The sequence below is a fragment of the Rattus norvegicus genome, chromosome 16 (assembly GCF_036323735.1).
Source record: "Rattus norvegicus strain BN/NHsdMcwi chromosome 16, GRCr8, whole genome shotgun sequence".
NCBI lineage: Eukaryota > Metazoa > Chordata > Mammalia > Rodentia > Muridae > Rattus > Rattus norvegicus.
Window position 1 is genome coordinate 60,770,860 of NC_086034.1, and position 19,015 is coordinate 60,789,874.

Sequence of the window (19,015 nt, forward strand, 5' to 3'; positions counted from 1 at the left end):
TTCATGCAATCAATCCACTTTAACTCTTTTTCTTCTCAAATACATTTTACATACTTAATTATACTCATGGGCAAAAAGTTGACTTTCACCATTGCATTTATAACTACATATGAAAGAGAACATATTGACAAGCTTAAAAAAGCATGATAATAACCAGCCTTGTAATGAATACATAAATAAACAATTCAATCAGGAAGTAGCAATTGTCATAGAACCTATATCTAAAGAATGTGTGTGTAGTTTTGTGGTAGAAAAATGAACTAAAAAGTTTCAGGCTCTTAGCTGAGTTTCATACCTACAGATTTGCTCTCTCTCTCTCTCTCTCTCTCTCTCTCTCTCTCTCTCTCTCTCTCTCTCCCCTCCCTCTCCTCTCCCTTTCCCTCTTCTTCTCCCTATCCTTTCCCCTCCCCCTTTCCCATTCTCTCTCTTCCAAGTCTGTGTGTTTTTATGCGTGTGTCCATATGTGTTTATACAAATAACCTTGTATTTTCTGATTCATTAATGAAGTTCTAGAGGTCCGTTACTCAAAGTGCTTAAACAATGTAATGAAGTGAAAGATGATGATATGCCCTCTAGCTTATCAGGACACAGTAGCAAATATTAAGATAGTGAACATAAATTATAGATCATGCAGCTCAGTACAGCAGCAAATATACTCATTGTGTTGGGTTTATGGTTTAATATTATAAAAGTTATAATTTGGGTCTCTGTAGTATAAAACAGATATGTTCTCATATTTCCTTTACAAAATGTTTCTTACGTGATTATTACAAAAATTAGAATTACATTTGTGGCATACAGTATATTATTATTGAGCAGTAGACCCAGAATAAATAGACCAAATTCAAGAGAGTTACTTTGATTGGAAAATCTTTCACATGTTTTTCTAGTCTAAAATTGTCATATGATTTTTTTCACACATGATTTCAATTTATCCCTTCAGTGCACACATTTTATCTTACATTGTCACTGGCATAAATTATTCTTGATTGTGAAGACCAGAAGCCGTATTGAGAATGGAAGTAGTCTGGCTTGCTGACTTTGAAATACCAGACAGTTTGCCAAAGAATAAATGTGAATTGCTGAACTTCTCTTACAGAAGAGCTAACGATAATCTCTGCCGAGATTATAACCAATTATCAATGTTTTACTGGAGCATAATTGTACATTGAGAGCTTATCATTAAGTGCTGTTTAATTTCCAGCATGTTTGTAACATAGGAGGTAGGGTGTTCCTGGCAGATAGACCACTGGAGGGCGGCCTTTCTCACAGATGTTCAGCTTCTAATCTTGTTTCTTCCTCACTGCATACTTTTACTTCCATCACTTTGCTTAAAACAGACAGCAAGGAACCATTCCTTCTAAATAAAAGCCCATACATATACAGCCACCCAATTAGACAAGATGGATGAAGCAAAGAAGTGCAGACCGACAGGAGCCGGATGTAGATCGCTCCTGAGAGACACAGCCAGAATACAGCAAATACAGAGGCGAATGCCAGCAGCAAACCACTGAACTGAGAATAGAACCCCCGTTGAAGGAATCAGAGAAAGAACTGGAAGAGCTTGAAGGGGCTTGAGACCCCAAAAGTACAACAATGTCAAGCAACCAGAGCTTCCAGGGACTAAGCCACTACCTAAAGACTATACATGGACTGACCCTGGACTCTGACCTCATAGGTAGCAATGAATATCCTAGTAAGAGCACCAGTGGAAGGGGAAGCCCTGGGTCCTGCTAAGACTGAACCCCCAGTGAACTAGACTGTTGGGGGGAGGGCAGCAATGGGGGGAGGGTTGGGAGGGGAACACCCATAAGGAAGGGGAGGGGGGAGGGGGATGTTTGCCCGGAAACCGGGAAAGGGAATAACACTCGAAATGTATATAAGAAATACTCAAGTTAATAAAAAAAATAAATAAATAAATAAAAAAAGCGTTTACATCGGCCAATGTGTGGAACTCTCAATTTGATTAGAGAAGCTTCTTGTTGCAGTGACCAGGGCTAAATGCAAGGAATCATTACTACTCAAAGTACAGAGAACGAAGCACTTACAGTCCTCGACTCTAGGTGTGATACCTGTATCAGTCATCCCCTCTGGGATGACTATGAGTCTAAGAGACCATCATAGACCAGAGTGCAGAAAACATATAAAAGCCAAAGGTTGGGGAGGAGAAATGTGAAATGTCATCATTTGATCGTGAAGTACATGGCTCATGCATAACCTACATCAGCAGTTGTGGAAACCTGTACTACTAGATCAAGCCATTTAAAACTTAAAAGGAGGGGGGAGGGGGATGTTTGCCCGGAAACCGGGAAAGGGAATAACACTCGAAATGTATATAAGAAATACTCAAGTTAATAAAAAAAAAAGATCAAAAGCAAAAGAGTAAACTTTTGTAAAGATTTAATTAATTATATAAACATACTAACAATTTTCAAAAGAGTAGATAATTCAGTTAAGTTTATTTTGTTTATAAATAAAGAATTCAAATAATGCCATCATATTAATTGGCATAAAAAAAAACATGGAAGGTAGGGTTTCCAGAATGATTGGCAGGTGGTGTCTGATGGAGAAAGGAAAGTAAATTTTCTTTGGAGTTGTGACAATGGTAGTCTCCCGGCCCCAGGGGATGACCCTACACACAAGGGCATTTGGGCAACACTAATTAAGGGAACATATACTTATAAAGGATTTGTAATGAAGGGAGGAAGATTCTGAGGGGAGTAGAATGGAGAGTAGCTACACATGTTTGAATCTCTCAGGTATTAATAAAAACCTTTAAAATAACATCACCATCAACAAGAAGTAAAGTTATTATATAAATTCCACTCTTTCAAAGAACTTAGGAGCAAGATGCAATGTCCTCTTCAATGACATGGTAAATTCAAGTTCAGGCCAGGCTACAGAATACCCTGTCACAAAACAATCAACCCAACACATGCACAGCAAAAACACATTAGACAAGTTGTTTGAAGATGCTAGAAAATTTCATTTGTGACTTTTTTTTCCAATAAAGGAAGGGGTAATGGAATATTTGTTTTCTCATTTGTTTGTTGTTGTTGCAGAAATGAAAAACAAAAGTCTGAAGGAACAAAATAGAAAAAAAGCATATTAATATAGTAAATAAAAAGTCTATAGAAGAATCCAAACAGTCTACATCGGAAACACTTCTCTCAAAGTACTTGGAGTAACAGAAGGTTAAACAAGATTGACTACTGGGTAGATTGTCATGTGGGGATAAATTACTTCAGATAATAAATCAAGTTGCCACACAATGAGACACATCAGATTGAGACTTATCAGAAGCAAGAAAAAGGAAGATATAATCACATCCTGAACAATACAGTTGTGCTGTGATTAAGGTTGGGGGATTTAAGATTAGAGTTTTTCCATAGACCTTTTTATCCACGTTTCTATTCTTTCTGTTTGGCAAGCTCATGTCCTATGGTTGTAGTCTAAATATTGAGACATTTTGTCTAAGAAGAAATGCAAAATTAGCCTGTGTTCTTAAGCATCCTGAGAGAACAGGGTAGGTAGGACGTCCGTCATTTCTTTGGCTATATGATGCTGGTTTGTAGTTTGTTCTCTGAGGTCAGTTTCTGGGCACCTTTGAAGGTTGGAAATATGGTGCTTTACATTCAAAGTTCACTAAGCAAGACTGGTGATTCCAACTTAAATTCCGAGTTTCATAGGACACCTAGGACTGTAAACATAAAGTCATCGATTAAGCTGTCTGCAGTCACTTAGATTAGTCATTAACTGTAACGCCCACAGGTATCAAGTTGCTCTCAGATTCCTCATTTGTTAGGCATTGTGCACATCATATGATATTTGGAGGCACTTATGTTATGGTGTGATTAGTAGATCCTGACACTTTCAATTTGTTGAAAATTTCAATTGAATTAGTACATTACTAAGAGGTATACTTCCTAATGAAGTGCTCTCCAGAGCTCCAAAGGGACTTGGAGTCACACCTTAGGCTGCGTTTATCCTCCTGACAAACATGTACATTATAGGAGCTATATTGCAGAGGCCAGAAATGAGTGCAGGATTTATCCACTACTGTAAAGGCAGTTGGATTCCCATCCACTGTCAATTCTTGTCTTCTTGTTAGCTTTTATGTGATGCAATATTCCCCCAGTTCCATGGGTGAGATCTCGAAAATTGTTTTAAGTAATTTTTGACAATATCCCTAATATATGATGTGCTCTTACTGTACCTGCTGACATTTTCAATCTAAACTACTGACTGAGAAGTACATATGAAGAAGGTTGTGAAGGAGGAGGAGGAGGAGGAAGAGTAAAGAGGGGGATCAGGGAGAGAGTTGTGAAGAGCTGGAAAAGAGAAGTGGGTAAGGGGAAGAGGAGAAGATTCCCTACATTAAGTCTTTGGGAAAGAGGTTGAGTAAAGTAAATGAGCAAAAACATTTGAAGACCATGCTGAAGCCTGGGCTCGTGCTGTGCTTGTCATTAGATGAATGAAAAACAGAAAATAGAATTATTTAAACATCACTTATCCACATATAACTGAAAAAGCAACATTAATTTTCATTGTAGTTATCTCTAAAAATACATTAATTTTGCAAGGTTATATTTCACCCAAGAAATAATTAAAGCAGTGGTTTGGAGAATGACTGGTCAATAGCCTTTTATGTATTTCTGATGTCAGTAATTGCTTCCTTTTAATCATGGCTCGTGCTTCCCATTGTCAGAGGCTGCTGCTTTGGAAAGAGGATATGATGACAATTTTATATCCTTTCTCTGCATCTCTTTGATGTAGTTATCTAAAGTATATATTACCTATAGTAAGGGTTTCTCTTTTCTGACTGTATATTAAAAGAACAAGAAATTTTGAAGTTGGAGCATGGTGCAAGAAACAAACTCATAGACATTGTGTCTCTCCAAAATTGCATTATTTTTATCTCTAATTTCTGTTTACATGGAATGTATTTTTAAAACCATTACTAAATTAATGCTTTTCAAACTTATTTTAAATCTTTAACTTCTTACCCATTTTAAATAGTGTGATTAAATATATATTTACATGTATATGTATACACAGACAAGCAAATAAAATTTTATTGGAATAGATTATTTTGTAAATTTCATTTCATAACATTTACATATAGTAAAGACCCTGAATAGAACCCTGAATCCATTCTAAAGAGTATAAAATACAAATTATAACGGCATACATGACAGAAAATTATCTTCAGTAACATAGTTTTAACTTACTTTATACAGATTTTATTACAGAAAATTTTGCTTGTTTTGAGAATGTTTTTCAAGAATTTTAGCTTTCTACTTTAGATTAGAGTAAAACTTGGAATTTAATTTTAAATACCACTAAGAATTTTGAATCAACCTTTAAGTCCTAAAACATCTGTACAGTTCTTATATTCATTTTAGAGTTTCTCAATGTTAGAACTTCTCATGACAGACTTCTAAAGTAGAGTTGATAGCTAGTGACTTTAAAAATCTTATATTGGCTTGCAACCCCATAAGAACAACAATACCAACCAACCAGAGCTCCCAGTGACTAGACTACTACCCAAAGAGTACATATGGACAGACCCATGGCTCTAGCTGCATATGTAGCAGAGGATGGCCTTCTTGGGAACCAATGGAAGAAGAAGCCCTTGCTACTGCCAAGGCTGGACCTCAAGATAGGGGAACGTCAGGGTAGGGAGGCAGGAAAGGGGGTAGTTTGGGGGGAACACCCATATAGAAGAAGGAGGGGGATGGGATAGGGGGCTTATGATGGGAAGACGGAAAAAGGAAATAACATTTGAAATGTAAATAAAAAATATCCAATAAGAAAAGGAATAAAAGGAAAAAAAACTTATGTTGCACTCTATGTGTGGTCTAATTAGATGCTTACTAAATACAAAAACATGCATATTGAAAGCAGTCCTTGGTTTCTAGTGTGTGCTAGCTTCTGTGGTTTGAAAAACTCTCAGCATGTGTGGCATCAACTTTTTATAGGTAGCTCCTGGATTTATATTGGTTAAGATTCTAATTAAAGCCTCCTAAATAGCAGAACTCGAGTTTTATAATAAAAATTGTCACCTGAAGCGACCATTAATTTCCTTCATGAACATATTTGCTGAAGTATAAGGGCATGCGATAACACATTGAAAATCTGAGCCTAATTTTAAAAGTTAGAAGAAAATACATACTTATTAGTTAACATTAGTTTGGAGCCAGATATTGTGATCAGGTCTTTGGTGCAGACTTCAATCACAAGACATAAGAGACAGAGGCACATGGTTATCTTTGAATTGAGGACATTTACATAGTGATTTTCAGACAACCCAAGGCTTACCATATAGACTGAGAATATTTTTCAAGAACTTTAGCTTTCTACTTTCAAAAATCAATTTAGACAGAACTTGTTAAAAATTCGATGTGGATTTATCTACTAGGAAAATAAAATGTTACATTGTCTCTTGCTTGAAAAAGTTGCCCCAGTACTTTGTCTTAGACTGGTACATGCTACTTGGTCTTTTCATTAGCAATCTATCTGCAAGTTTTTATTTACTCATGCATCATAAATAAATTTGATAACATTTATAACTTTTCAATAGTACATCAGATTGTTCTCACAGGCTAGTTGTCCATAACAAAGTATTGATTCTCACATTATGCTATGATGGTCTGTCTGATAGTGGCTCAAATATCTTCTATCATTTCTGTGACTATCTATGAACTGTTCTTGTTATTATCTTCTTTTCTTCTTCAGGAATGCAGTAACACACGCCTTTTACCCCTCAAATTACTCAGACTTGCTAAAATAGATCTAAATTTATATACTTTCCTTGACATATATACTGGGTGCTTAATGAAAAATGCTTAAATTTCTCCTTAAAACAAACAAATGAAAAATCCTCAGAAGACAGCATAGACCCTGAACATACATATATTTCACCAAAATGATTAGGGACATCTCAGATCTTGTTTTTTACTACCTTAAACGTTCCTTTGGGTTTATATTTGAAACTCAGAACTGATTGTACATTTGCCATATTACTATCTTTAAATCTTTGAGACATTCCTGGCATAACATTGACACAGGGTTTCTCTGAGTGTGTATGACTCTCATTCTCAGTCAGTTGTTTTGACATGCACTTCCATTTTCAGATTAAATTCCAATAATTAATTTTGATGTAATCAGCACTACTTATTTTAAGCTTCAGAGATTTGACTGTGTATTATGTGGGTTCTGGGACCTTTGCTACTTCGTATAGTCATGTGACTTCTTCTATGCCAGCGAGTCCCCAGCAGAAATGTACAGTGTTTCCAGAAATACATTAGAGCAGCTGAGCCTATACAATTTGCCTTTTCTCTTTTTAAAATCATCCTCATACCAACCAACCAGAACTCCCAGGAATTAAACCACTACCCGAAGAGTACACATGGACAGACCGATGGCTCCAGCTGTATATGTAGCAGTGGATGGCCTTGTTGGCACCAGTGGGAGGAGAAGCCCTTGGTAGGGCCAAGGCTAGAACCCCCTTCCCCAGTGTAGGGGAATGCAGGGCTGGGAGGCAGGGAGAGGTGAATGGTTGGGGAGAGGAACACGTCATAAGAGAAGGGGTAGGGGGAATGCAATAGGGGGTCTATGGACAGGAAAGTGGGAAAGGGGATAACATTTGGAATATAAGTAAAAAATACCCAATTAAAAAAATTGTCTTCTCTATTTGCCCTTTTCAACTTTCCTTTTTTTTTCTCATATCAAAATGATTCCAGACTACAGACCTTCAAATCACTTCCCTAGGTCAAAGTTGAATTTGGCCAAAGAAACCGATGGTTAAGGTCTGTTTAACAATAAGACAGATAAACCAAGAGTACCAAATGACCATAGTGACACTATGCCTGTTATAACTAGGTGAGGCTACAATGTCCTTTAATAAGAGGCTCCACTGAGTACTATTCAAAGGAGATAGTCGATACCCTATAAGGCATGAAAGAAAAATTACTGATTTGAACATCAAGTTGCCTTATGTTTTTCCATTTTCTTTTTTTTTTATAAATTGTTTTATTTATTTATATTCCAGTCATTGGTCTCCCGCTCCACAGTTCCTCAATCCTATTCCCCCTCCCCCATGCCTCCAAGAGGCTGCCCTTCACACACCAGGCCTCTCCCTTCCCTGGGTCCTCAAGTCTCATGAGAATTTAGCTCATCTCCCACTGAGGCCTGACCTTCGCTACATATCTCAGATATCTAAGAGCCTATGTATGCTCCTAGTTGGTGGTTCAGTCTCTGGAGCTCCCTGAGGTATGGGTTAATTGAGACTACTGGTCTTCCTGAGGGGTCGCTCTACCTTTGAGCTTCTTCAATCCTTCCCCTAATTCAACCTTAGGGGTCTTAACTTCAGTCCAATGGTTGGATGCAAGTATCTGTATCTGTTTCAGTCAGCTACTGGCAGAGCCTCTCAGAGGACAGTCATGCTAACCTTTGGTCTTCAGTCTCTTCTCCAATTTTGCCCCAGCAGTTCTTTTAGACAGGAACAGCTCTGCCTCAGAAACTTTGACTATTGGTTAGTTACCCCATTGCTGCACTTGAGGTCCTATCTATCTACTGGAGGTGGACTCTCTAGTTCTTTCTCCAGATTGTTGGGCATTTTGACTGAGGTCACCACCATTGAGACCTGAGAGTCTCTCATCTCTTGGGTTTCCTGTACTTTCTAGAGAGAGCTCCCTATCACCTCCCCCTTCCTGAGCTCCTTAATTCTATTCATTATCTTGGCCTCAGGGCTTCTCTCCTGCCCCCCTCCTGCCATATCCAATCCTGTTCCCCTTTTCCCTTCCCCCTCCTATCTCCCAGCTAGGTCTCTCCCTCCCTCCACCTCCTGTGACTATTTCCTTCTTGCCTTCTAAGTGTGATTGAAACCTTCTGACTGGGGCATTTCTATTTGTAACACTTCTTATCAGTCTGTAGGTAATATCTTTGATATGCTGTACTTTTTGGCTACTGTCAGTAAGTGCATATCATACATTCCTTTTGGGTCTGATTTGCCTCACTCCAGATATTTTCTTGTTTGATCCATTTGCCTGCAAATTTCATAATGTTCTCATTTGATAGCTGAATAGTATTCCATTGTGTAAATGTACCACATTTTCTGTATCCATTCTTCAATTGAGGGACATCTGGGTTGTTTACAGCTTCTGGCTATTATAAATAAGGCTGCTGTGAACATGGTGGAGCATGAGTCCTTGTGGTATGGTTGGGCATCTTTTGGATACATGCCAAAGTGTGGTATAACTGGCACTTCTGGTGAAACTATTTCCAATTTTCTGAGCAACTGCCAGATTGATTTCCAGAGTGGTTGTACCAGTTTGAAATCATGCCAACAATGGAGGAGTGTTCCTCTTTCTCCACATCCTTGCCAACATCTGCTGTCACCTGAGTTTTTGATCTTAGCCATTCTGACTGGTGTGAGGTGGAATCTCAGGTTCGTTTTAATTTGCATTTCCCTGATGACTAAAGATGTTGAACATTTCTTTAAGTGCTTCTTGACCATTTGAGCTTCTTCTGTTGTAAATTCTTATGCATTTCTTAAAGTTAATCTTAATTCGGAGAGTTTATTTAATGAAATAAAATTTAAAAGTACATAAGGGAATTTTATAAAGCAAAAATAAAAATCAAAAGCCTCAGCAATATCAGTGAAAATAATTTTATTGAATCTCCAAATGTTATTTTAATTTACCTTGATTAAAATATAAATGGGATGAAGTCTCTACTTGTCTATTCCCCTGTGGTAGATGAGCATTGTTAAGAAAGTCTGGGCAGTAGATATTTAACCTGGGAAGACATAAGGACATTTTTGTGCTTTTTTGCTTTGTTTTGTTTTTCAATACATTATATGCTTTTACAGAATAAGGCTGGTATAGCTCTAAATATTATTAGAAAATGTCATTGCTGCATTTTCATTTTATACTACCAAACACTTTTATATAAGTAAAGTCTATTTTAAATTTTTTTAGTATATTTAAAAATGTAATGTTTATTTTTGGATAATTTAGTAACTTGTATATGCAACTTTGAGAAAAAAGATGGATGATAGTTTTTTTTCAGGTTGAATGTTTCATAGGTCTATCATGAAATAATCTATAACCTTAAAAATACGGGAATGAGATGATGATGGGGTTTGCTCTATACTCAAAATATTTCTGTTTATCTATTATAATATTTAAGCTTCTAAATATAATGTGGATTGTATACCGTTTTCTGTGATGGGAGAGTGCTTACCAAAATAACACAATATAAAGTGTTAATTCACTTCACATGTTCTTCCTGAAAACTTTTCTGAACTCTTATTCCCTTCTCAGTGCTAACTGTTGGTAACATTCCTTTTGTGCCTTACTTCTTCTGTGGGTTAAATGCAAACAATGATAAAGTTGATACTCTTGTCTTCATTCGGTTCATTTTAGAAAAATAAACTACTCCTAAAAGAAAAATGTTTTCCAGCTTTAGGATATCCATGAGCTTGCTGCCATTATTGAAACTAGTGAGGAGAGAGGAAGAAGGTGGCCAGAGTGGGTAAGAATGTTATCCTAAAGATTATAAACCAGGACAGTGAAAGTCATATTGTAAAAATCCCACTTTCCTGGTAACCAGTCAGCTCTTGTATTCTTATCCTTCTTCCAGAAGATGGTCATTCACCCCTACCACAGTACTATGTCAGTGGCCTTAGTAATGTGTTAGTGACATTGTCTGCTTGTCTAAGAAAACCACTTGTGTATCAAGAACCTGTGTTATAAACATTTTGTGAATTTTACAGGAAGAATTATAGATTAGCAAACTCTGTAACCTAGGGGAGTAGAGGACACTTCTAACATTTTTCAGGAAATTTAAAAGGACAAGGTTTGCATAATCTTTTTTGTTTTTTAAAAAGGTGGGCTTTTTATTTTTTGATTTCTTTAAGGTTTGCAGTTCTAGTCATTAAACTTAGAGTCTCATTCATCTTCTGCCAGATAAAGCCCATCCAGGTTATGAATTTTAATTTTTTATATACTAGAGAAGAGTTTACTAACAGTACACTGACCAATAATGATTTAGGGACTCTTGAAAGCAGTAATGACATGTTATCTAATGCTTCACATATAACTAAATGTAAGATATTGATTACAGAAAGATATACGTTTGAACCATAAGGCAGATGGCAGTGACTTTTGCTAATAAGTCTGTCACAGCTTTCTAATAAAACATACTTCCCCATATCCAAGACCAGAGAATCATACTTGACTAATGCATTCCTTAATTGCCGAGTCTCTGATCAGTTTTGAACTTTTGTTATTCTCAAGTGACCAATATATCTAGATGGTGATATGGATGAGCAGATCCAAAATTATCTTTGTCAAAGGATTTTAATTTAGTTCAAACACAAAATAATGCATGCTTTTTAATTTTCATTTCTCTCTTTGTCTCTCACTTTCTTGCCCTTTGTCTGTCTCTGTCTGTCTGTCTCTCTGTCTCTCTGTCTCTCTCTCTCTCTTGTTCTCTCTCTGTGTATGTGTGTCTGTGACTATGTATGTACATTTTATGCATGTATGTATGTATGTATTATGTATTTATGTACTCATGTATTATAGCAACATAACACATTCCTGAAAGTTACTGAATACTCATGGGACTCAGTTTTCACTTCTTCTATGAGGGTTCATGGAACCTAAGTCAGTTCACCAAACATGATAGTTTAACCCCCTTCACCATGAGTCATCTTTCCAGCCCTTCCTTAACATTTTGAAGAAACATTCAATTTCTTATCTGGATTTTTAAAATTCTTCTTGAATAAATCTTTATTTCCTATTTCCTTGTTATATAAATTCTTCTCCCAGATTCCAAAAGAACAACACTTTCCTCAAATCTTAATAAGGCAAATTTGATGAAGGTTCAAAAATTGTGCTTATATAAAAGTGATATTACTGTGATATCCAGTTTATTTTATAGTTTACCAGATGTAGTATTCCTATTTGAAACTTGTTTTACTTCATATTTTTAAGACAGTTTTGTTTTTGCCAAACATCCACTGTTGATGTTCTGCAGTCCGAAGCCATACTTTTGGTGAAAGGTTGATATAGTCAACAATAGCCGGCTCAGATACTCTCAGATGTTCTCAGATATCCCATAGTAATCTCTTCATAGATGAATGCCTAAATTCACAATGATATCTTTCCTAAGGCCATTTTATCTTCTATGCCTTTGTTTCCAACTTATTTTCATGAGAGAGTGAGTCCAAAGAAATTACAAATAGAATAAATGGATACTCAAATGGACATTTTTTTCTAGTATGGTTTAAGATGCCGATAACAAAGATGAGAAAGGTAAGTGTTCTGAAACTTTTGAAATGCAGTAAACTATGGATTACTTTCCTTGAAAAGGGAAAAAAAAGAGAAAGTGACAAAAGGTAATGGTAGATAAAAGATGCTGTTTAAGTTGTTTTAGATTATATGATAATCAGATGCAAATGGTGATGGAACATCAATGATTCAAGTATCCATGGTAAAGCTGAGTTGGGGAAATTTTTTCAAAAGAATTCACACATGACTTATATGTAGAAATATGGAGTTTCTTGTGATGCATATAGAAATGGTCTACAAAAAAGTATGAAGACAGAAGACTGCTAACTCCACACAAAGAGACAAGGGTAAGGATGGGACATAAAGTAAAGGCATAGAAAAAAGAATGGGGAAGCAGCAAAAAGAATCAAAAAGAAAAGCCAACCAAACCACTAGAAATCCAACAACAACTTGAAACAGAAAGGAAGGACAGACAGAGCAGGGAAATAACTTCTTCATAAAAGATACTAAGAGCTCAATTAAAATTAAAGTAAATAAGTCATTTATTGATTTCTTTTCAATTTGAAGGTAATTATCTCCTAATATATAAACATTAATAAGATAGAGGATAGAGGATATTTGCCTTAATAGATAAATAAGGATTATAAGTTTTAGTGGGTCCTTAACACCAAGAGCTATTTTTCATAAAAGTGTCTAGAAAAACTGAATTAACAAAGTGATATGTAGAAGATTTTTCTATGAACTGTTATATGTATACAGATTCTAAATTTACTGCAGTGAATAAGAAAGCTGTGGCCTTGTAGGACAACTGTGGGGGGAGAGGCCCTTGGTCCTGTGAAGGCTCAATGCCCCAGTGTAGGGGAATGCCAGGGCAGGGCAGCAGGAAGGATTGGGTGGGTGGGTGAATGATGTAGTACCCTCACAGAAGCAGGGGTAGGGAGGATGGGATAACAGTTTCCAGAGAGAAAACCTAAGAGAAAAGAAAAAATGTTAAAGAAAAGCAAGTAGTACGGAGAACACATTGGAAAGCATGCCAGGTAAAAGCAGAATTCTGACTCTAAGACCAGTCTACTCACCATCATTAGACACTGGCTCACCATCAATAACAACGGTTTTTAAGCATTTACAATTGTATATTTTAAAACCATACAATAATAGTTTATATAATATATTTAAAGAGAAACTAATGTTTAATTGATGTGTAGATATAACTATATCTTATTTTATTTACATGTAAGGTTGCAATTTTAGGACCAAAGGATATAACGTATGAAATCCTGCTAGGTATAGTGTTTTCCATTCATTGATAACTGGTTTTATCATATAACTGAGCCTTGTATTATTAAGTGCATTGTAACACTACTTCTGTTTACTTTTTGTGTGTGTGTTCTGTGTTTTAGCTTCCCTATAACTAAATAGTGGTCAGTCTTTACACTGGAATAGTGCATCTAGAATTGATTTAAGGAACTTTTCTCTATCATTTCAGTGAAAAGTGGACAGAGCATTTATCATGGCCTATCTTCAGTCAGAACGTCCACAGGGCATTTAATTTAATGCTGATAGAGGGTCACGTAATGAAACCCATTGTTATCGCTTCACAGAGATTACTGGATGTTGAATTAGAGCTACAAAATGGAGTGCACATAAGAGTCTCTGGAGCTCATGTGACTGTTAGAGGATGTGAATGTGTGCATGTTTATGCTTGGATTAGGCAGAAGGAGTCACTCAAACTATACACTTGGTCATCTTCTAAAGTGAAAGAGAATGTGTTTGAGAGTGAGGGATTAAATGATTTTATTTAAAGACAAAGAGTAATACACTGTGGAAGCCTCAAGTATTCCAATATGTGTGTGTGTGTGTGTGTGTGTATACATATATACTTATAAACATGCCTCTACTTCTATTAGTGTGTACACAATATACCGCAGCTCTGTACATCAATTGCTACTACAGTTGACCTCAGAAAATGTAGGAAGGAGCTGGGAGGAGCGGAGGCTGATATTGGAATGTAAAGTAAATAAATAAATTTATTAACGAAAAGTTCAAAGTACCCTATAATGCACCTGTCCAGATAGGTCTTAAAGATAATTAACTAAGTAGTAGAGTATAACCACTATGCATGTGGCTTTTTCAATATGCTGGGTACCATAAGTAAGTGATAATCAGTTTAAATTAAAATGGAAAGATAAACTGAAATACAATATACATAAATGCTGCATCTCTCTATGTGAAAGATGTAAATTTTTATTTTTGGAAGTCTGTTGTACAACAATAATCACCTCTGGTACAGAGTAGAAGATGTATTCTCTCTCTCTCTCTCTCTCTCTCTCTCTCTGTGTGTGTGTGTGTGTGTGTGTGTGTGTGTGTGTGTGAAGATCCACACAATTGTAGACTACAGAAGCATTTTTAAAGTGAACTCATATTCATAAACAATTGGTATTATCTTAATCCAACAACTGGCAAAATAATTTGTGAAATTGCAACCTGTTTCAGCCCCAAACTACTTGTTCGTTTTCAAATAACTATTGATTCATATTGTAGAATGCAAGACACTTGAATTACCTATTCACTCAAAAACTTCTGAGGTGTGGGCTTTTCTTCTTCATTGTGCCATGTGCCTGTAACAAATGCCAATGCATAGGTCAACCTCACTGTAACATTTCTAGTGCAATAAAGAGACTCAGGAGCAGACACTGTATGAGCTTCCTAAGAAAACAATTGGAGTTCTGCCTTACACTGTTTCTGCTTGCACTGCTACTCTCAGGTTCCTCCTCTCCTAACTCCCCTCAAAATGAACTCTGATGCACAAGGGGAAGCACAAGGAACCATTTCCTCCACAGCTAGCTTTTTGGTCATGGTATTTTATCACAGCAATAGTAACCATAACTAGAGCAATATTTTTATGCACGTATCCATCTTAGTAACAAATATAAAAAGAGCAAGTAGTGTTCTCTCACTGTGAGGTTACCAATCCTTTTTGAACCACATGGATGATTTGATCAATGGTTATATCTACGACATGCATGTGTTTAAACAATGCTCCATGTCAGGTTACGACATAAACTGCTGAACATGAAAACATTCATGAACCTTAAAGAGGTCCATATTCTTCTGTTTTTTGTGTATTTAATTATGTGTTTAACTGTGTATTTAATTATGATCATCTAAATATTTTACACATTTTAGCAATGTGGTTCACAATCACCATTCTTATCCGTGTTTACAGCAGATTTTTAGTATTACAACGAAATGTGTTATGTGATTGTATATGGTGAATCCATCATCTTCAAAATATTCTGTTTTCTGAGAAATAGAATTTTGAAGTTTCAGGTCAGAAATTTGGAGCAAGAAAGACTAGAACCTAACATGATACAAAAGATAATTAAATAACCAATAAATAGATTTTAAAAAGGATGAAAGAAACAATAAGATTTTGGAATCACATTTTATCATAGAACATATTCCTGGGGATATAAAAACCTTGGTCTTATGTCTTTAGCATCTAAATAAATTCTAGCTTAAGTAGATCAGATTCTTTTCATTAAGATGACAGACTTTTAACTTTAATGATGCTGACACTTCACTTTATGCTAAGGAAGTGCTCAGCAAATATTAGTGCTATTCATCTAAGAATTTTCTTCATGATATCATTCTCTGCAATCTTATAAACAAAGTGTTACTTTATGAATATGGGGACTTGATTGAAATGGGCGATATTATGTGTTAGATATATCCATATCAGTGTGACATAGCTAAAATATGTTCCCCAAATATCTCAACAGTCCACATCAGTGTGACATACTTAAAATATCTCAACAGTAGTCTAGTATATGTACAATAAGCATAGTCAGTGTTTATGACCTTATTAAAAATGAATTATTAAAAGAGCATAATCAATAACTACTTTTAATGTATTACTGTCTAGGTAAAAATTTGGTAGATGGTAAAACATATTTTAATGAAAAGGAACTCATGTATTTTAATAATATTTAGAGTATAAATTATTTGAAATAGGGTAAACAGTATCATGATTTATTGCTAATTCTAATGCTAACTCTTTGTCTATCACCTATAGAAACCATCACACACACATATTAATTTAGTTCTGTTTATATGTTGAAGAAAGGATAGTGGTTAAAACTAAATAATGCTGACAATATTTTCTAGATTATGCCTGTGTACATTTACTTATTGTCTCTCAGGGATAACACTTTGGGTTTTTCCCCCCTTTTTATTCGTTATTTTATTTATTGACATTTCAAATGTTATATCCCTTCCCAGTTTCCCCACCACAACACCTCATCTCCCTTCCCCCTACCCCATGACTCTAACAGGGAGGTCTCCTAACTGCCCACCTACTCCCGCCTCAGAACCCTATCATTCTCCTACCCTGGGTCATCGAGCCTCTTTAGGACCAAGGGACTGCCCTCCCAGTGATGCCCAATAAGGCCATCCTCTGTTATATATGCGGCTAAAGCCATGAGTTCCCCCATGTATACTCTTTGGTTGGTGGTTTTAGTTCCTAGGAGCTTTGCGGGAGCTGATTGGTTGATATTGTTGTTCTTTCCATGGGGTTGCAAACCCCTTCCACTCCTCAGTCCTTGCCCTAACTTCTTCACTGGGGCCCCGTGCTCAGTCCAATGTTTGGCTGCATGTATTCGCATCGGTATTGGTCAGGTTCTGGCAGAGCCTTTCAGCCAACAGGTATACCATGCTCCTGTCAGCAAGCAATTCTTGGCATCAGCAATAATGACTGAGTTTGACGTCTGCAGGTGGGATGGATCCCTAAATGGGGCAGTCTCTGGATGGTGTTTCCTTCAGTCTCTGTTCCATTCTTTGTTCCTGTATTTCTTTTTCACAGGAGGAAATCTGGACTAATATTTTTGAGGTGGGTGGGTGGCCCAATCCCTCAATGTGGGGGCCATGCTTATCTACTGGCTTTGGTTTCTACAGGTTCTCTCTCCCCTTTGTTGGGTATTTCAGCTAATGTCCTCCCTGGTGGATCCTGGGAACCTTTTGGGTCCCTGGTATCTGAGACTTTCTAGAGGCTACCTCCAGTTCCCCATACACGACTGCTACACACCTCCTTTCAAATACCTGACCCTCTGTTCTTCTCCCCCATCTCCTCCAATATCTAACCCAGCTCCTCTTTTTCTTCCCCCTCCTTTCTCCCTCCCAAATACCTCGCTCCCTCTACTTCCTGGAGATTATTTTCTCCCTTCTGAGTAGGACTTTCGCATCCACACTTTGGTGTGATCTCCTTTCTTCTTGGGTTTCATATGGCTTGTGAGTTGTATCGTGAGTATTGTGAGCTTCATATTGGCTAATATCCACTTATCAGTGAGAACGTACCATGTATGTTCTTTTGTGACTGGTTTACCTCACTCAGGATGATATTTTCAAGTTCCATCCATTTGCCTGCAAAACTCATCAAGTCCTCGTTCTTAATAGTTCGGTAGTATTCCGTTATCGAAATGAACCATATTTTCTGTATCCATTCCTTTGTTGAGGGACATCTGGGTTGTTTCCAGCTTCTGATTATTATAAATAAGGCTGATATGAACAGAGTGGAGCATGTGTCATTGTTGTATGTTGGAACACCTTTTAGGTATTTGCCCAGCAGTGGTATAGCTGAGTCTTCAGGTAGGACTATTTCTAATTTTCTGAGGAACCGCCAGACTGATTTCTAGAGTGGTTGTACCAATTTGCCATCCTACCAGCAATGGAGGAGTATTCCTTTTCTCCATGCCATAGCTAGTATCTGCCATCACCTGAGTTTTTACATTTCTGACACCTAGGTATTTGCATTGTTTCACTCTTTCTAAGTATTTTTTTAAAAGTTACTATTTCAAAAGAAAAAAGTTCAATGTAGTTAACACAACATCCACACACATAAATACTAATTTCAAAAAACAAACACCATTAGAAAACCAAGAAGAATGAAAATGAGGTTATACATTTTTTTTATTTAAAATTATTTCTGGGCCTTTAATTTCTGGGCTTGGGAATTCAATTAGAATTCATTGATAAACATGTCTGTTTTGATGCCAATACCTTGTTCTTTTTCTTACTATAGTTTTGTAGTACAAGTTAAAATTGGGAATGGTGAGATCTCCAGCAGTCCTTTTATTGTTCAAGATTATTTTAGTTATTCTTGACTTTTTTTGTCTGTTTGTCTGTTTTTCCATTTAAAGCTGATAATTGCTCTTTGAAGGTCTGTGAAAAATAGTGTTCAAATTTTGATGAAGATCTCACTGAACCTGTAGATTGCATTGGATAACATGGCCATTTTTACTGTTAGTCTTACAAATCCATGAGTATGGGAGATCTTTTCATCTTCTTATATCTTCAATTTCTTTCTTCAGTAGTTTAAAGTTTTTTTATCATATAGTCCTTTCACTTTATTAGAGTCCTTTCCCCAATTTATTTATTTATTTATTTTTTTTATTAACTTGAGTATTTCTTATATACATTTCGAGTGTTATTCCCTTTCCCGGTTTCCGGGCAAACATCACCCTCCCCCCTCCCCTTCCTTATGGGTGTTCCCCTCCCAACCCTCCCCCCATTGCCGCCCTCCCCCCATAGACTAGTTCACTGGGGGTTCAGTCTTAGCAGGACCCAGGGCTTCCCCTTCCACTGGTGCTCTTACTAGGATATTCATTGCTACATATGGGGTCAGAGTCCAGGGTCAGTCCATGTATAGTCTTTAGGTAGTG

General features: G+C 36.6%; 1 protein-coding gene and 1 long non-coding RNA gene across 3 annotated transcripts in view; both read left to right on the forward strand.

The window, feature by feature from the left end:
- Window positions 1-19,015, forward strand: part of Sgcz (sarcoglycan zeta) — a 1,080,539-nt gene that overhangs the window by 407,142 nt on the left and 654,382 nt on the right. The window lies entirely within an intron of this gene.
- The window catches only part of LOC134482388 (uncharacterized), a 43,797-nt gene continuing 26,679 nt past the window's right edge, over window positions 1,898-19,015 (forward strand). Inside the window, exon 1 of the long non-coding RNA XR_010058404.1 lies at window positions 1,898-18,249. This is a non-coding gene — a long non-coding RNA (uncharacterized LOC134482388). The remainder of the gene's footprint in view (window positions 18,250-19,015) is intronic.